Source organism: Gallus gallus, chromosome 2 (assembly GCF_016699485.2).
Source record: "Gallus gallus isolate bGalGal1 chromosome 2, bGalGal1.mat.broiler.GRCg7b, whole genome shotgun sequence".
Classification (NCBI taxonomy): domain Eukaryota; kingdom Metazoa; phylum Chordata; class Aves; order Galliformes; family Phasianidae; genus Gallus; species Gallus gallus.
The window spans coordinates 8369614-8382644 of record NC_052533.1 but is presented as its reverse complement, the minus strand read 5'-3'; the positions used below and the strand labels follow the sequence as shown (position 1 = coordinate 8382644).

The 13031-nt window shown below is 40.0% G+C and overlaps 1 long non-coding RNA gene across 1 annotated transcript; it reads left to right on the top strand.

Moving 5' to 3' along the window:
- The first annotated feature begins 7632 nt into the window (after positions 1-7632).
- Positions 7633-12416, top strand: LOC121109923. Its single transcript, XR_005857715.2, has 3 exons — positions 7633-9798; positions 10857-10997; positions 12105-12416. It is a non-coding gene; the product is annotated as an uncharacterized LOC121109923 (long non-coding RNA).
- The last annotated feature ends 615 nt before the right edge of the window (positions 12417-13031 follow it).

Below are 13031 nucleotides of genomic sequence, written 5' to 3'. Positions count from 1 at the left end.
ATATTGATGGCTGACTGAATGTGCACAGACATCTGTAAAGGAATCTCTTTTGTCTTCATTTTATTCCTGGGACTATTTTGTATTACATATCTGTTCTGAAAGCTGTTGAATGTTAACTACTGGATATTAATGAAATTATTACACAGACAGTCAAATTCACTCTTTCCAGGTACACCAAACAAAGAAATGGACTTATGGTAATTTCCTGGCCTAAGGATTCTTATCAATCACATCACCAAGACAAAGATTTCACCATAAAAATTCCTGGAATTTCAGGGAGTATAGGCTTCAGTAGATAGGGCTTAAATGCAGATATTTTATTGTATGGGGATATGCGGGATGTACTGATAGATAGCAGCTTACTAGGGAATTCTTAATAAGTTGGCATAAAATAGGATTTATACTCAGGTTGTAAACTGAAAAGATACATTAACCAAAAGATCTCTACAGGGGAAAGGATGTGTGCCATGACTCTAGTGTAGCCTGAGGATCATAGCAGCAGCTGCAAAGCAATTGTTTTTGTGTCATACAAAAGGTTCACCCTCTCTTGCTTCCACATGAATCTATACAGAGGGAGGAAGATTTTATTCTCTTATAGTACTGGGATCATATCCCAGTCATTTTTAAGGGGAAAAAAAATGACATTTCTTATTAAGCTGCCCTCCAAATAAATAATAAATAAGTCAGTCTGAAAGAATCATGAAATTAACTTTAACCAAATTGGTCTTTCAAGCCCCAAACTGTCATGTTATGTCTCTGAATTAGTCTCAACAAAACCAGGTAGAAGCCTTCAGCTTCTGCTTAGGCTTATAGAAAAATGTGTGTTTGCAGCACAAGTGTGTTTCTGGAAGGTGCTACCCCAGTGGTGAATAACACTTGTGCTGTCTCACTGTCCTTTTCCATCTGCATGCTCAGAACACCTGCACCACGTACCAGCCACTCTCTACGTTATGGTGCAGGGACCCTTTAAAATCAGGGGAAAACGTCATGGGAAGTACTTTGCTATTTTTGCTTTTTGGGCCCTTTGCACTTCTAATTTGCTGCCTTCTCTGTTTTTCCTCAGTTGAAGATGCTTTTATTTTAAAAGTCATTTTTTTTAGGTAAACTATTTCGCTCAAAATTCTGCTACACAACATCAGAAATGAACATGTTAAAAAGTAGTTTTCACTTAAAGGGTAATCCATAATTCTCATAATCCTCACCTGAACTTAATGTTTTCCTGTCGTCTAATGGACAGTAATTGAGAGGAACCCATCATCTAAATTATACTCTAGTGCAGAGAATCACTTAGAAAAATGGTGCTATAAACTGGAATCTCTGTGATAAAAATCAATCCCTGGAAGTTGGTTAGTTTTAAGGAAAGATATTACCTAGCTGGTAGGTTTAAATGTAGCTTTAGTGTGTTTATATTAATACGCACAAGGAGTTTAAGCCTATAATTTTTCTCATATGCAGGAAAATGATGGCCCTCATTCTACTTCTATAGTTTATTATATTTGATCTGTTTTGATCTTTTTTCCATTTTCATGGAAGTCAGTATCTTTTTCATTGGCTTAACTGGGTAACATATGAAATATCGTAGGGATTTCCTTACAGTGTTAATTACCAAACATAACATTTTCTGTGAAGGGTTTCAAGAAGGATTCAGGAGATCCTTTCTTACTCACGGTAGCTCCATAATTTTTAGGAGACAGAGGTGTAGATGCCCATGAAACTGCTTCTCAAAATCCAGTCGCTGAACATCCCTTTTCTAGATACCAGGTGGGTTCCTTGAAGCTATCATTTATGTCTGATAGCTTCATTTCCTGAGTGGCTGGAGTGGAGACAGCAGCAGTTAGTGAGACCTAGGGGTATTTCCATTCCATGTGTATGTTCTCCACATACCTTTTATGTGCCTTTCCTTGCCACTTACAGTCAAGGGGATACCTGCTCCCTCCCTGAGACCTGCAGTACTGAGAGATCTGGCTAGAAGGTTGTGACAACTGAGGTGTTATTGAGAAAGCTTCTTACTAAGGACTAATGAGGGCCTTGAGACTATGATATAAACAAGATCAAATGTCTGTGCACCTAATATGTATTTTAATGAATGCAGAGCAAAACTCTTCTATTTTATTATTTGTATTTTGCAGCTGGAACTTTGAGATACGGGGGGGAAATATTTCTCTGAAGTAAGATATGAAATCTGTGGACAAATCAGGGATAAATGCAATCCTGAGGTCCATTCCCATAATTTAAATAGAAAATACCTGTCTCTTCAAAGTCTCTTACAAACTCCAAGGGCCAGAAGGGTTTGATGAAAACACTAGCAATATGTATCAGATACCATATTTGAAAATGATTAAGAAATTCATCATAAAAGACAGAAATGAGTCTCGTCTGACCAGCTCTGACCTTGAAATATCCTTCTCCCCTGACACATTGGTTTTCATTTTCAAATAGCTCTGAGAAGCACTTTTTTCCAAGAAAACACGGATATTCCTTTTACCAGTTTGTAAGCAAAGCACAAAGCAATCTTAAAAAGGTGTTGGCTACAGTAATTTCTTCAGGTTAAAAATACCCTTTGTTTTTCCAGTAACTACTAATGGTTTAAAACACTTTTACAGAAATCTTCTGCAGTTTGGGAAAAGGACTAGTTTTATAATATATCTTTATTGAAAGAAATAGCCCTCCAACAATCCAGCTACCTTGATATATTTTCTTCTTCCTTTATCAGAACTTGTACCATAACCCTTTATTTTTCTCTCTCCAGGTTTAGACAGAGTCAGCCTGATGGTGTCTAGTGCTATTATTCTTCTTGCCACTTATGTATGCCTCCTCACAGACTATGATATCACAACTCATTAATCAGGCAGCAGGCTGGCTTGAGTGAGATCAGAGCATGGGCCAATGCCAGTGCTCCTTATGTCTGATTCATCAGGTGATTTCCCTCCCCCACCCTCCCTGTGGTCACAGAAGTGTACAAATAGGAACTGCATTCAATATTTTATTCTCAAGCTAAATCTAAAGGTTTCTCTGTGGTTAGGTGTATGAGGTGGACTGAGTGCCTAAAGTAAGATTTGTCAAACAGATTAACAAGGTGGCAATTGCTAGACCAATGTGTAACTGGAGAGGTTTTGTTTAAAGCCATGATAAGGGAGGCCATGCCCAGCTTTAATAAAGAAATGTGAAAAGAAATAAGGAGTCTACTTGTTTTATAGCATCTGTGGGAGCCTACCTATTTGCTCTGTTTTTGTTAATGTTCCACAGAGGACAGATCTCTAGCCAGTGTCCAGACCTACTAGCAGAGTTACCTGTCTGCAGAGAAAAATAGCCAAATAGTTCCAAAGTCAGAAAAGATGTTCCCCTGAGTGGGTAAATTAGGAGGCTCTGGATTTTGTCCTTAAGACTTGTTACTATTTCCAAAGTATTACACAGCACAATCCTGAAGATAACTGTTAGCACTTGAAGAAAATAATTTATTACTAAAAAGAAGGCAAATAAGCTTTGGCAAAGAAACTGTGCTGGTTTAACTTTTATCTTTGCACCACCTTGCAAGAGGGGAAAAGGAGCCAGGAGAGTGAGCTTGTTCATGCCATTGTCAAAAGATGGTTTGTTGTAATGGAGTCCATTTTCTCTCTTAGGTGGAGTATCTCAGCTGAATAAGCCTCTAGCTTTCTATAGCCTCTTCCAGGGATGACTGGTTTGTTCCAACATGAATGTATTGTTATTGAACCTGTTTTTCAGATATTCATTTAAATTTTACCTTGTGCCAGTTTTGAAGAGCTGGAGGGAGGGACAGTCAGTCCTGAGGGCGGAAATGTAGCAGCCTCTTGGGAAGGCTCTCAACACAGATTAAAAAACAAACAAACAAAAAAACCCAAAACAAAACAAAAACAACAACAACAAACTCTGTACAGCCTACAGCTGACAGTCTGTGACTGGCAGTGTTTGGAATAACAAAGAGAAGTACATTGAGGTTTTTTTCACTTTTCCAATGTCAGCACGATGTACATTAGGGAAGTTGTACCATTGCCAGCAAGATGAGGCACTGGAGTTTGGGAAAATACTCATCATTTTGAGTTGGAAGACACTTTTCCATCTTACTGGATGCAAAATCTGTACTTTCCAGGAATATATGACTGTTCCAGGCTCTTTGGGTATTCATAGGACAAACTAGTATTGATTAACAGTGAATTTCCAGTTGTATGTTTTGACTCTTGGATGGGCTACTTTTTCACTCTCTGTGGCAATAAGTTAGCAGTAGTTTAGTTGAAGCTGAGTGGTGAAACAGGGAACCTGAATGTTATCCTGTGGCAGAAAGGGTTCGTAGATTGTGGATTTTGAGAATGAACTGTTGTCAAAACATCTAGCAATCTAGACCTCAGGAGAAATCCTCTTTTTGCCTGTGTCCCTTATTTAATATCTGTTTCTGCTGAGCACTTTCATGGAACTAGCTCATGAGTGTTTATGTTAGCACAAAAAAGAACCAGCTAGATGGAAAAAAATGCTCATAGCCAGCTGAAATTCTTTTCCTGTGCATTATATGACTTCTTCCTTTCACTCCATTTATATGTAGTCTCATAAGCTAATTTCTTTAGGCAGTCTAGTTAAAAATAATTGTACAGTGCCTTACACCCGATACATACAGTAGGGCCAGTCGTGCCAATCAGCAGTATCAGTAGCATTGTGCATGCCTCCAGTGTTCGGAATATCTGTGCCATAATGAGCCTGCCTGTGTTTACAGTGGTTTCAATCAAAGTTGAATTTGGCCCAAATTTTAGTAAAACATTCTTCCTAAAGTATGACAGAGAAGTCAATACTGTTATTGTTTCCTGCTGTGTCTTTATTTGCATGTTAATGGCAGATTACTGTTGTCTTTTCCAGTATACTTCCTCAGAGACTCTATGCATGTTTTTATTGATTAGTTCCTCTTCATTTAACATTTAAATGGATATTTTCAAATTGGTGCAAAATTACAGTAGTGTGTTTGCTCAAGGCATTTAACTGTGGTATTAACAGAATCATCCAAGTCTGCTGATTATGCATCCTCTGTACAAAAGTGTTAAAGGACTGCAATGCAGACCTGCAATTAGGTCTGAGTTACACAGTCAAATGAATCCAAGTCCAAACCACCCATTCTCTCATTTATCTTCTGCAAATGTTAATGCAGGTGAGTTACGAAGGTAAAAGGTACACGTTAATGTAAAAAGAATATAAATTTGAGCTTGAAGACTTGACAAATGTTTTTAATCTTTCAGTCTATGTAAGTGTTATATGTCAATTTTAGTAATATTGCCTAAGTTATCTCTGTTGGGAATAGAAGTTCTTTAAAACCGAGGATTTATGAGGTGAGGATGCATCCCCTTATTGCATGCAGTGGTAAAAGTTTTGGTTATGTGAACATCCACTGTCATGACTGGTTTGCCACTTTACTAGCATGGGCTGTAGTCACACCAAATCACAAAAAACTCATCTTGCTTCCTCAATACCTAGGTAGAAGAAGAATACTATGGAAGAGTATTAAAGTATTTTTAAAAACCATTGGACCTTGTATGAATCACAGCTCAAGCCTACAAAATTGGGGCACACTCTGCAGTCATGAAGTCTTGGGGCACAAATTCACACATTGCTTATGGAATCTGAAATTATGTTAGGATTGGTTACAGGTAGGGTTTTAGCCTTTAGTTCTGCATTTCCTGCCTGTTGTCAACTTAAAGCAAGCCCTAATGTTCTTTTAATGTAGTTTGGTGTGTGTACTGCATCAAAGTAGGTTATGTATTGATTGCTCAAACCTCAAAGCTCTGGAGGTAAATCTCTACTGAGAAGTGTCAGAACTTCAGCTAATACATGTATTGATAGGCACAAGATGTCACTATTGTGCTTACTGCAGGCAACATTTGCATTGAAATTTTAATGCCCATAATGTTTAGCCTTTCTAGACTATGGCAAGCCAATCAAAGAGCCTTCTCTGGTATATAAATCACTGCACACAATTGAAAATTGTAGACAAGATAAATCAAGATTTTCGATCAATTCAGTCTTCAATCATTCTTTCCAACAGCCCAGAAAATACAGTCCATGTTGTACTTACAGTTTGATAGCAAGGAGATGTTTAACATCAAGGCTAGAGATTAACGGCGACAAGTTATATTGTGGAGAATGTGAAAGGTTGTTGCGACTGAAATATTAATTTCTTGATTGATGTAGAACTCAATAATTAAGGCCATAAATCAGTGTTAAAATAAGCTGGATTATGCACCATCCAAGCCAATACTTTTGTTCAAAGACTAGTCCACAGCTTCATATCCTGGAAATTGTTGTAGTAAGATGAATCTATTTTTCCATAGTGTTTTATATTCTCAAACTTTAGTACTGTTCACAATAATAGATGAAATGTTATTTTCCTCTTCATTTTCACAAACTGTTTCTCTTTTGAAAACTTACGAAGTGTTTTATTAAAAGATCTGTATCTAATCAATGAAGGAGGTGGTTTATTTGTAATGAGCACACTATTGTACATTTTAGTCTCTTTTGGTGTTTGTGAGTTATCTACGTATAGTTTTTGACCTTCAACATTTGTTCTTTATATGAAAAGATTTATTTGAATACATTCCAACCTATGGGCTGCACTTACCTTGAAATCAGAGTTTATCAGTATCTGCTGTTTATTCTGCATGATTGGTCACTAAGGGCATGTGGTTGGGTATATATATACACATTATTTTCTGTGCTGAAAACCACAAAACGCTTTTAAGCTGGAGCTACATCTTTTGCCTGGGAAGGCTGCCTGACCAACTGAATGGCCTTCTATGATGGTGTAACTGCATCAGTGGACAAGAGAAGAGTCACAAGTATCATCTATCTTGACTTCAATGCAGCCTTCAGCATGGTCTCCCAGAACATCCTTCTCTCCAAATTGGAAAGATATGGATTTGATGAGTGGACTGCTTGATGGATAAGGAACTGATTGTGAAGAAGAGAATGCTCTGAGGTTATCTGATAGCGGCCTTTCAGTATCTAAAGGGAAGGGAAGAAGGGAACAAGAAAGAAGGGAACAGACTCTTGAGCGGGGTCTGTGGTGATAGGAAAAGGGGAAATGGTTTTAAACTTAAAGAGGGTAGATTTAGGTTGAATAAAAGGGAAAATTCTTTTACAGTGAGGGTAGCAAGGCACCATACCAGGTTGCTCAGAGATGTGGTGGATGTCCTGTCCCTGGAGATATTCAAGGCCAGGCTGGATCAGGCCTGGGGCAACCTGATTGAATTGCAGAGAGGTGATCCTGCCCCTCTACTCTGTGCTGGTGAGACCTCATCTGGAGTACTGAATCCAGATGTGGAGTCCTCAACAAAGGAGAGACATGGATCTGTTCGAGTGTGTCCAGAGGAAGGTCACAAAAATGATCCAAGGGATGGAACACCTCTCCTACAAGGACAGGCTGAGAGAGCTGGGGCTGTGTAGGCTGGAGAAGAGAAGGCTCGGGGAACCTAAGAGCGACCTGTCAGTATGTAAAGGGGAGCTCTAAGAAAGGAGACAGACTCTCAGGTAGGGTCTGTGGTGATAGGAGTGGAAATTGTTTCAAACTGTAAGAGAGGAGATTTAGATTGGACATAAGAAAGAAGTTTTTTTTATGATAAGAGTGGTGAAGCACTGGCACAGGTTACCCAGGGAGGTGGATGCTTGATCCCTGGAGACCCTCAAGGTCAGGATGGATGGGGCGCTGAGCACCTAATGGAGCTGTAGGTGTCCCTATTCATTGCAGAGGACCATATAGCTTTTAAAGGTCCCTTCCAACTCAAATGCTTCTATGATGATTCTAAGGTTGTATGAATTTATGTCCACTGTTGGTAATGAAGTACAGAGTAATCATTACACAGTTGAAGCCTTCTCCAATGTCAATAATGGCATTATGTCTGAGATAGAAGCTTTCATTCATCTTAAAAACAAACAAATAATTAAAAAAAACCCCAAACAACAAAAAAATAGATAATGTATGTGGGAGAGAGATCTAGAATGTTGCATTCTGGGAACTGTGGTTCTGGCTGGCAAAGAAGTTGCATAAAAACGGAAGGGTAGCTACAAAGGGAGTTATAGCAAGTGCAGTCACTTGGAGTTGCCCTGGTTACTCTGAGAATTTTTTGGCTAGGTAATATATATATATATGAAGTCAATGGGACAAAAATCATACATTCAGAGATTTGAGTGCTTCATTTCCCTTCACCTTACAGGTGGCTCTCTAAAACCGATGGAATTAAATAGTTTACTTCCCTGGCTGGACAAGAGGGAAAAAAATCACAGTGGTTTTGACATTATATATTTTGGACAGATTAGAAAATACTCTGCTAATTAGGGGAATTCCAGGCATGTGCAGGAAGCGTATTTCAATAGCCCATGATTATGTTGGGTTTCGTGTAAAGCTATTTGTTTGGCTGCCAAAGTGTTTTATGGTGTGATGCCAACTATAATATATTCAGAACACAGGCTAAAAAGACTCCAAACTTTAATGCTTGATGAGTTCATGGGATGGGAACACAAAGACATAGAACCTTGAAAACCTCAACCTGAATAATTAAAGTAAATAGACAGACTGTTCTGTATTGTGATTAAAATGTAAGTAACTTTTGGGCATTGCATAGCTATCTAGAAATTCAAAACTTTTTAAAACAAAAGCATGTATTACAGTACTCTATTATCTAACTATAGCACTACACAATTCATTATGAGCTAACTTGATTGCCTTTATGGAATGAACACGCTACCATCCCAACACATTTCCAGCCTCAGAGAAATACTGGCATCCTTTGAAAATACACTGAAATAAAAGTCTCCTGCATGTTAAATTTTTCAAGAAAATCCTTAATAGTTCATAGAGGTGGTGTAAATAATATATCAAGTTATATTTTGGGTATATTATGTGTGTTTAGAGGTATAAAGCAGAGTTTTACAAGTACCCAAACCTCTAAGTTCATACTTGAAGTGGTAATGGGAACTATGCCAGAATATCCAAAACTCCTAAGAAGGTGTGAGATTTTGACAAATATTTCTAAAAAAAACAACCCAGAAAGGTGAAAAAATAAGAAGAGTGAGACAATACAGTGCATTGTTTCTGGATGCTGAAAGAACAAGGTGTGCAATAAGCAACATGCCTGTGACTTCCAGCAATGGAGCTGGCATTTCTAAAACCGCAGGTGACAGGTAAGGACTGGCCGAAGCCAAAGCCTGGCATTGCTGTTTCAAGTCCTAGTTTTAATACACTTGGAAACAATTTGGGGCAGAACCAGCAGGCCTGGCTGTGATTGCTATCACAGCCTTCCAGGTTGGGTGCACCTGGGTGAACGCACCTTTCTGAGCCCTGTGCCAGGAGCTGCACCCTTCTCACTCCAGCAGGCAGCCTGGAAAGCTGCAGGGCGAGCTGCAAGGAGGAACAGGGCTGCTGATAAGAGGTGAATTCTTCCATGCTCTGGTTTTGGAAGCTGGAATGGAGATGGCTGCCAGGTCTGCATGGCAGGCTTCCTTTCCTGGCCCTTCCCAGGGATGGTTGAAATAGCCTTTGCCCTGGGGTGGGAGGGATCTCCCATGTGCCTTGGCCAGCTCAGCACTCCAGGCACATGCCAGAAATAAAAGACTGCAACAGCATATGCACCCCTGCTCTCCCTCAAGGCCTGGAGTAATGAATGTGGCTGGGGAAAGAAGGTGTGGCGTCAGCCAGCAGCTAAATTAAGTAAATGGGAGCTGGAAATACACGGAGTCACTCACAGGAGTCAGTCACAGGCTGCTTTGTGGCGTGCACCGGGGGATGGATTTGACACCAACCAGAGCCAAGTAGCCACAAGACCTCCTGATAGCAGCTGGTGTGCCCTTCTGATGTGACCTTCTGAGATACTGCTGAGGTCCTGGCTCCCAGAATAGCCTTAGTAGGCTGCAAGCTTTCATTGTTGTTTATTGCTTTGTTTACGATGCAAATCTTTGGGACCGTTCTAATGAATCTGTTGTCAAACTGGAACTAAAGCATTCGTCTGATGTCAGGTTTTGTCGTATCCACCTTAGATGTGGTGTAAAAACCTTAGTAATTTTGTCCTTTCTCCAGCGAAGGAGTAGCAGGACCTGTGCATTGTAGGATCATAAATAAAAGTAGTACTAGGTCTAAAGGGTGGAAGAGAAGTTTGCAGCACTGTGTCTCCCTTCTGCCTCCGTTGTAAACTTTTTGTTTAGTCTTAGTGAAATCCCATGAGTGCCGTCTACCTCCTTTTCCCCATTTATGTGAAGGTTGATCTCTGGGATTACAAAGCCCAGTAGCATAAGAAAGGGTATTCTTCTCATGTCAGACCCTCTAAGAGAAGGTGCTATGGGAAATGAAAGAGATCATTTTTATTTTATCATGTCTTTCAGCGCCTAACATTGGAAACATTCAGTTAAGCAGTGTTGCTCTCTGCAGTTGTTGGATGTCTGGCACAGGGATGAAACAAATTCCTAGATAGATGCATAATCATACCGAGACAGGGCGCACCGTAGCTGCAATGAGTGTTGGCTCTTTTAACTTGGAGGGCTGTGAAGATTCACCTATAGAGCTGTGACTGGAGTGGGCTCTAAGTCTGTGTGAGTAGTTGTAGAATTACAGAATCATAGAATGGCTTGGGTTGGAAGGGACCTTAAATCCAGTTCCAATCCCCTGCCATAGGCAGGGTTGCCAACCACTAGATCAGGCTGCCCAAGGCTGAATCCAACCTGACCTTGAATACCTCCAGGGATGGGAATCCACAGTCCTTTGTCTTGCAGTGTCGTTATAGACAGTGAGCAGAGGAGGATGGATGGGTAGATGCCACCTGTTCATTCTTCTAAGCAATCTACTACTGAGTACTTCCTTTTAAATGTACTTCCAGATCTGGCGTGTCTTCTAACAGTCAACTCAGGCGATTTACATCAGGAGGTGCCTAGAAATTCTTATGGAGGTCATCATTGTTGGAAGAATGTCAGCAAAAATGCCCATATATCAGCTTTTCCTGGAGATTTTCAAGAAAAGGGTAGGTGTCACACTGAGTGGCATGGTTTAATGGTATGATGGTGATGGGTTGATGGTTCAACTAGATGATCTCAGTGGTGTTCTCCAACCTTAATGATTCTGTGACTTTCAGGATCTTCTTTCCTAGGTCAAATATCATGAACCACTGAATTCAGATTAACCTCATGTGCCAGGGTGTGAACCGTGGACTTCACTTTCTCATAAGCACTGTGGCCTGTCCCCAGCAGGGGAGCCCTGTGTGGAGCTAGGACTGTGCTTGAGTTCAAGGTTCATGATCTGAGTAGAAAACCTAAGTATAGAATACTCCGTTACCTAGATGGGAAGAGGAAGAGAGAGGTGACGCAGTAACTCAGATAAAACCAGGAGAGAGGCAATGCAAAGCTTGTACAAATTAGGGCATGGGAACAGATTCAGTACCTACACTTAGAAAAAAACCTCTTTTTCAGAAAACAAGAGCAGTGCTGATTGGAATAATACAATTTGTGCCAAAGTTGACAAACGTGGAAAATGACTCAATCCTTTTTATTTGTTCCTGAATTTTGGCAGTATTTTGATTTCTATGGAAATGGTCTCTAGGGATGAGGTCCTTCCCATCACAGGAGGGTCATTCAAGGCTAGCTTGAAGGGTGAAGAGGAGAGGGCACTGATGGGGAGTCTACATGGGTAACAAGCCATGAAGTTCAGTTTTTCCATGAGCCATAAGAAAGCTGTGGGTTGGCCTGGAGCTGGAGAGGCCTTGGCTGTCAGGATGGTGATCTGCTCTGTGACAAAGCCCATCCTTAGCTGGGTGGAGGTGGGAGAAGGGCACAACTGCTGCTGCAGTTCCAGCCACGGCCTCTGAACAACCCAGAGCTGCCAGGAGCTTGCATTGCTGGGGCTCTTGAGTCTGAAGCACTTAACTTCCTAGAACACTGTGCATGTTTGTGTACCTGCAATAGCCATTTACTAAATTGTTTGTAATCCTGGCATGCTCCTCAGCCTGCAGATGAAAAGGGAATTTCAATTCAAGATGGGGTTTGCCACTGTGTTGCAATAATTGTTCTTTTCTGTGCATCATTTCTATGAGGCTCTGTCAATCAAAAAGTTCAATGTCTTCATTATTCTGTAGGTGCATGTCATGCTTGAGGGGAACACTAGCAGGCTCGGTGTTGGGACTTGCCCCAAACAGCAGCAGAGGTAGCTTCACCGAAAATCAACAGGAGCTTATCTGTACTACGGGTCTTTTCTGGAACGTCAAAGTAACATCTTAAGTTCAGAAGCCCTTAATGAACGCACCAGACCAAATGCTGCTTCAGAATATGTATGCGCGGCTCCTATTGAAGTCCGTGGGCACTCTGCCCACATTTGAGATAAGAATCTGGCTTGTAGCAAAGCTTAAAGAAGTATGCACTGTTTTAATGGACTGTTGCATATGACAGAATTTATTTTTAAGCTATTTTCACTTATTTCTAATGGTGTAATCAGTACATTTCTAGTTGTTTTTTTTTTTTTTTCCTGTTACATCTTCTACAAACCAGCTTAATAAGGTATAGAAATGGAAATAAAGCAATCCAAACAGATTGTTTATTGTGGTTTCTTTAAGGCAATGTCAAGATATTTTACAAGCTTGCAAAATTACATTTATTACACTCCAATCATCTGGCAGACCATAAACACTCCTGAGTATTTCTGTTGGAGGAATGACTTTTTTTTTTTTTTTTTTTTTAACTTAGATAGAGAATATGAGTTTGTTTGAAGAATGAGTGAATTTGCCTCAACATCTTTTCATTTTCCTTTAATTTAGCCTGTTTGGCCTTTAAGAGCTGTGCCTCTGACATCTGTTTTTTCTTTACTGACACCATTCAGGCAAGCAATCAAGGAGAAGTCTGCCATTGCCTTGCACTGCACAAAACTCATGTGTCTGTGTGTTTTTAAATTACAAAGCTTTTTCAAGGAGAAAAATGGTGCGATGTAGGAATGAATTGATGAAAAAGGATTAACAGGGTAACAAATAAAATAATTTCCAAATGTAGTAAGTAAAAATAATGGGAGAAAG